The sequence below is a fragment of the Ochotona princeps genome, chromosome 7 (genome assembly GCF_030435755.1).
Source record: "Ochotona princeps isolate mOchPri1 chromosome 7, mOchPri1.hap1, whole genome shotgun sequence".
NCBI lineage: Eukaryota > Metazoa > Chordata > Mammalia > Lagomorpha > Ochotonidae > Ochotona > Ochotona princeps.
The window spans coordinates 82,299,739-82,305,738 of NC_080838.1; the positions used below are offsets into that span (position 1 = coordinate 82,299,739).

Here is a 6,000-nt window from a genome sequence, read left to right on the forward strand (position 1 = left end):
CCGTCTTCTGCTCGCACCAGACCCGGCGCCCATCCAGTCACCCTGTGCGCTCGGCTGGCGCCGCGTGCACCAAGGCCTGCGCTCCGCTCCGGCCAAGCCCGGCGCGCTCCCACCGCGGCGCTCCTCCGCGACTCGCTGTCGCCCGGCGGAGCTCCCCACCGCCGGCTGCTGCGCCAGCCCGCCAAACCACCGGGCCAGGAATGAAAATACTCATTAAAACCTGTAGCCCTGCAGGACTCACTGCCAAGGAGACGGCCAACACCTCCGCCCGCACCCTCGGCCTGACTCGGTGTTCCGTCGAGTACCCAGGATCGCCACCCCCACCCCGAAGAAACCTCAAAAATGTAAGCTTAAACAATTTCCCTGGGAAGTCATAGGGCTGTAAGAAAACCACCGCTTTTAAAAATAAGTCTGGAAAATGTGTGCTTTTGAGAAAAGAAGAAAAACACACCAGACCGTAGCTCGGACTATCTCCCTTCTCCCACCAAGGCTCGAGTTCCACACTCTCCAGGCGCACCCGCTGGAACCCAGCTCCTGGGAGGCTGGGAGGACCCCTGGCTTCTCCCAGCCCAGAGTCCGATCCAGGGCTTCCCTTTCTGACAAAAGTCCTTTCCCCCGTCCTTTACCTTCTCCTCCAGTGTCAACTCGCAAGGAAAATCCTACACATCGAGGGGGCAGAAAGCAAAGCGAGTCCAGGGCCTCCAATCTGCGCCCCGTCGCCGCCTCTGTTTTCGGTCGCGCTAGTTCCAACGGCAGAGAGCTCCAAAACCGCGCTTTGTAATTGATTCAATGTTGTAGTCCATCCTTCTAAAACTAATCATTTGGTCTAAGTAAATAACTGTCAGGAAATGAAGCCCCCCCTCCCGCAGCCTCTTCAAAATAAAAGCTTCCCTCCTCCCCCCTCACTCCGAGTCTCCACCCCTCCTCACTCACTGCTCCTTCGCCTCTGGCTCTTACGCAATCAGGGGGTCCTGTCCCAACCTCCCCCCACCACCACTGATTTCGACAACAACTGGGGAGGGGGGGCGGGGAGAAGCAGACCAGATGGGGTGGGGGTGGCGTAAGGGGGAGGTGTCACTGCCCTGCCGGGAAAGAGGGTGCGCAAAGCTAGAAACAGCACCACGCTTCCCTGGTGGGGCGGGGTCTGTTTTTCTGCGCTGCCATATAGTTTGATCCTCTTTAAAAAGAAAAAGAAAACATTAAACTGTAAGGCTATGCCCACGGAGAATATAAATCTGCACTGTCCCTTTCATAAAAATTAAAACAAAACAAAACAAAATCTCCCGGCCAGCCAGCCCGAACCGGGACCCTCGGGAGCCGTCTCCAAGTGGCTTCCCCCCCACCCCCCAAATGGGAGGTCTTTGAGGGAAAGTGCAGTGTGGCCCAAGTCGCTAATCCTTTAATGGGATTAGGCGAACTGTTGAGTCCAATATGAGGATGATGAGCTTTTGAAAGGCTGGGTGGAGTCTGAACTCGGGGGCCCAAAAGAATGGAGGGCCTGTGTCCTGGGCTGGCGGCCTTCCGCCCGGCGACCTTCGCTCCCTCGGAGGGGCGCCTCTCTCTGTGCCTTTGTCTCGGGGTTATCTGGCCCAGGGCGCCCCCTCTCCCCTCCCATCTCACACGCCCAGGGGCTCGGGCTTGGCCGGCTGCGCCAGCCACGTCCCCTTGGTGCGCGGTGGGCGCCCCACCCTTCTCCCGATGGAGGCCACGGAGTTGCTAGCGGAGCTCCAACCTCCTGCGCCACGGACGCAAGGCCAGGCAGAGCCGGCGAGGGGCGATCCCACCCGCGAGGAAAAGGGGGCGCTGGCGCTCCAGCTAAGGGGCCTGGGGCGCAGCGGGGGGCCGCCGCGCCAGCGTGGAGGAGGGGAGCCCGCCCCAGCTGTGCGCCCGTCCTCTCCCAATTCTCTGGTCGCAAATGGGCGGGGGTCCTCCTGGAGCCTCACCCCCTAAACACGCACACCACCCGCCCGCCCCACCCGCCCCGCTCCCCCCAGGGCGGCCCGCTATGAGACCGTACAACAAGCTACAGGGAGTGCACCCGAGAACGCGCCGGGCAGGCCTGCTGGGGGGCGTGGAGGGTCGGGACCGGGGTCAGGGGGCCTGAGGCTGGGCTGGGGCCCCCGCGCGGGCCTCTGCGCGCGTCCTCGGCAGGCTATTGCTTCCACATGTTTCTGCAGGAAATCGTAGAAGGCGAATGTATGAACGGCCCCTTGTTGGGAACGCTAAGAGAATACCGTAATGCTTGTAGATGACTAACGGCCGCTTCGCCACCCTACACCGCCCCCAAACAACAGCAGCCAGCAGACCCCGGCCTCCCGGGTTAGGGTGTGGGTTTGTCACCGCGTCGGGACGGAAAGGGGTGCGGGGCGAGACAGGCGCCCCCAGCATGGCCCCCAGCGCCTGCTGCCCACAGGTGGTGCCTGCGAGGGTCCTTCCCGAGAGCGGCGCACGGAGACCCCCAGTCCTCTGGGGCTGTCCGAGGAGCGGGCTGCGCAGGGAGCCTGCCCTGCTGGTAGCCATTACCTGCCTAATTTGAACGATGCCTTTGTTGTGATCGTTAACAAACATTTGCTAACGGCTTCCATGTGTGACACTCTCGTAGGTTGAAAGGCCTGCAGAGCCGACCGCGGGGATGGCAAATGGTCGGGGGGTGGTGGGAGAATGGGAGGAGGCCACGTCGCGGAGCCCCGGGGTCTTCCTACGGCTCGTCCTCGACGCCCCAGGGCCCTGGGTGGTCCCGGGCCGCTCAGCCGGCGGGCGGGAAGCGCAGCCGGCCCAGGCAGCCTAAGGAATTTTTACCTCCCTTTCCTGGCCACGGGCCGGGTCAGAGACGGTGAACCAACAGTCAGGACTGCTGGGGGCTTCCCAGAAGGTCCAGAGAGGGGACTAAGAATGAGGGTGCCTTGGCCGGACCCGCAGTCCGGCGTCAAGGAACAAGAAGTGGAGCGCGAACTTTGGCCTTGACCCGGCGCATCAAGGTTTACCTGGAGGCCCCAGCCGAGGAGCCCTCCCGGCAGTGTTGGGCCCCGCCAACTTTTCCCAGGGAGCAACTAGGTCCCAGGGAACCAACTCACGAGGCATCCCTCCTCGCCCTGCCTCGCCCAGCCTGGCCTTGCCCTCGGGACTCGCCCCAGGGACCCCAGAGCGCTCGGAGGCCGCCCTCGGGCCACGCCTGGGCCGCCGGGGCGTTGCCCAGGGAGGTGGCTCCGGTTGCCTCCTCTCCCCCACCCCACCCGCCTTTCTCTCCGTCTCCGAGAACCTGGAAGGTCCTTTTGCTTTCCGAAAAGCAGCAGTTCGCAAAACCCTTCGTGGTGAAAATCACAAGGGCGCAAACCTGTGAAGTTTGGGGCTTTTTCCCCCAAAAGGACGCCAGGGTGGGGGTAGGGCCGGGCCGGGGAGAGAGCCGTTTGGTGGCCGGCAAAGGATAGCCTTGCCAACTGCCCCGTCTCCCATCTCGGGCCCGCCCAGCTGCGCCTTCCAAAGTCGCTTGGCGAGAGTCCGGGCGCGCAGACGCGGCGTCCCCGCCCCTGTGCACGGATCTGCCCCGGCAGAGCGGTCTGCAAGCTCAGGATTCCGAGCAGCTCAACCTTGGTCCCCAAGTGGGGCCTGGGTGACGCGGGACTAGGTGTGGGGCGCAGCCACCCCCTTCTCCGACCCGCGGGGCGCTCACCTCCCTTCCCCGTGGTGGCTGGGGCAGTGTGCAGCGTCTCTTCTGGGCTCCTGGGGGGCCCTGCTTGCAGAAGGAAGAAAGAAGCCGGTCCTGAGGGTGGGGGGCAGGGTCCTGGCGCCGCTGCAGCCTGCAGACAGCGCTGGCTGAGCGGTTTGCGGTCCTGCCCAGCCAGCGTGGGCCATGCGCTCCCCAGAGTGGGGGCTGCCTGCGGACACCTCTGGGTCCGCTTGTAGAGATCCCCAACCCTCGTGCCTGACCCGAAGATGCGATTGTTGCCCAGCCTCCCTTCCGTCCAGTGCCTTCTCTTTCGGCCTGGGGTTTGGGGTTGCTTTTAATTTGAAAACCCGTGTGCGGGAGGCGGGGGCAGGGAGATTGGGAGGTCTGCAGTTTATTAGGGGCCTCAGCCATCCAGCTTTGCAGCGGTGCAGCTGTGGCTTGGAGGGGAAGGAGGGCTGGCTCCAGCTAGGTCCGCCTGCCTGAAGAAAGGGCCTGGTCCCAGGAGCGCTGCAGAGCCTGCACTGGAGGGGGTGGGGGAGATGGAGCAGGCGCTGGGCATGGAGACGGGGAAGGGCAACGCCAGGTGGGCCCTGAACTGGCTCAGCTGTTCTCGGGAGCTGCCCCTGGGCACGGTCATCGATTATATGCTGATTTGCTGATCCTCAGGCACCCCAGGCCCTGTGGGATGCACAGTCCATTACACACCGAGTTGCAGTATCCTGCAACAAGCCAGCAAGGGGCAAGAGCCCCCTCCACAGTGAAGGCAGGAGCTGGTGTTTGTGGGGCAGGATGAGGCCACTTTTAAAAACAATGCGTTGAAGAATGGTTGGTGGGGGTCCCAACACTGTAGCCTGGCAGCTAAAGTCCTCACTTTGCACGTGCTGGGATCCCATATCCTGGCTCCTCCACTTCCCATCCAGCTTCTTGCCCAGGAAAGCAGTCAAGGTCGGCCCAAAGCCTTGGGACCCTGTTCCCACAAGGGAGACCCGGAAGAGGCTCCTGGTTCCTGGCTTCAGATGGGCTCAGCTTGGGAAGTGAATCAGCAGATGGAAGATCTTCCTCTCTGTCTCTCTTCTCTGTATATCTGACTTTCTAATAAAAATAAATCAATTTAAGAAAAAATGTTTGGTGGGATGGAGGGCAGCTAAGGAGCCCCTCCAATAAGAAAACAACCGGTGGAGCAGCTGGCTAAACCGCCGCCTAAATACCTAGGAGCACAGGTCTAGTGCCAGCTCTCTGCTAATGCACCCTAAAAGCACTGGAGGGTGGTCCGCGCCTGGACCCCTGCCACTTGCTTGGGAGACCCAGAGGGGGGCAGCTGGCTGGGTTCCATTTGTTGCAGTCACGTGGGGAGTGCGGTAGCTGGAAGATGGCTCACTTTCTCTTTCTAGATTGTCTTTCGAGTAAATAAATGCATCTTTCAGAGAGAGAGAGATGGAGTTCTGGAGAGGATGTTGGGCAATTCCAGCACTTTCTATGTTTGTCTCGTTCCTGACTCCATGGGATAACAGCTGCTCCCTGCCACCCCAGGACGCACGGCAGCCCTGGAGCCCACCAGACCTGACAAACCTGTGTGTGGAACGTGGTTGTGAAAGCACAATGCTTTAGCTGATAAGTAGCCCAAGCCAGATAGCTTTCCCCTGATTCACACTCTCCATGGAATTCACAGCCAAATTCCAGGCCAGCTGAAGACCACGTGAAGTTACAGCCAGCCCCTTGATCCCCAAGATGCAGACGCAGGGGTGCCAGCTCTCCCCATACTCCAGCCCTCAGCGTGGGCTGGAGGCCCCAGTAGTTCCTGCGGCCACTGTCCCCCATCTCCCTGCGAGCTAATGCTTGGGAAGTCCCCAGTGGTCCTAAGTGTGTCTTACACAGCAGCCAGCTCAGCTCTATCAGGGACACAGCAGGGAATGGGATTCTCTCCACCGCCCCCTCTCTAAAGATTTGTTTATGTGAAAGGCAGAGATATCTTCCGTCTGCTGGTTCCTTCCCCAAATGGTGGCCATGGCTGAGCCAGGCCCAAGCCAGGAGTCAGGCACTCCATCCAGGCCTTCCCAGGTACCAGGGCACCCTCTGTTACCTTCCCAGGGGCATTAGCAGGGTCCTGGATCCGAAGCAGAGCAGAGGGCAGCCCTGTGGGGTGTGGAGGCCTAGTCTAGCCTCCTCTCGAGGCCCTTTCCCTCTGGCCCATTGTTTTTCATTCCTCGCTGTGTTGTTATGGTCCCACCTTGTTCCAGTACGCAGATCCTACCTTCTCTGTTTGCTGCCGCCCAGGGCCTCGGGCTCAGGGCTCGCTTTGTCATGCTTTAAAAAATGTATGGGCTGAAAAACAG

General features: G+C 61.1%; 1 protein-coding gene across 4 annotated transcripts in view; it reads right to left on the reverse strand.

The window, feature by feature from the left end:
- The window catches only part of PDGFRA (platelet derived growth factor receptor alpha), a 33,596-nt gene extending 29,644 nt beyond the window's left edge, over positions 1 to 3,952 (reverse strand). For 2 of the 4 annotated variants that reach the window (XM_058667301.1, XM_058667305.1), the window contains exon 1: positions 627 to 849. The gene's annotated coding sequence lies outside the window, so the exon portion shown is untranslated. Of the gene's footprint in view, positions 1 to 626; positions 850 to 3,670; positions 3,731 to 3,927 lie in introns of those variants that run through there. The other 2 variants (XM_058667302.1, XM_058667304.1) reach the window with 2 other exon arrangements.
- Positions 3,953 to 6,000: the final 2,048 nt, after the last annotated feature.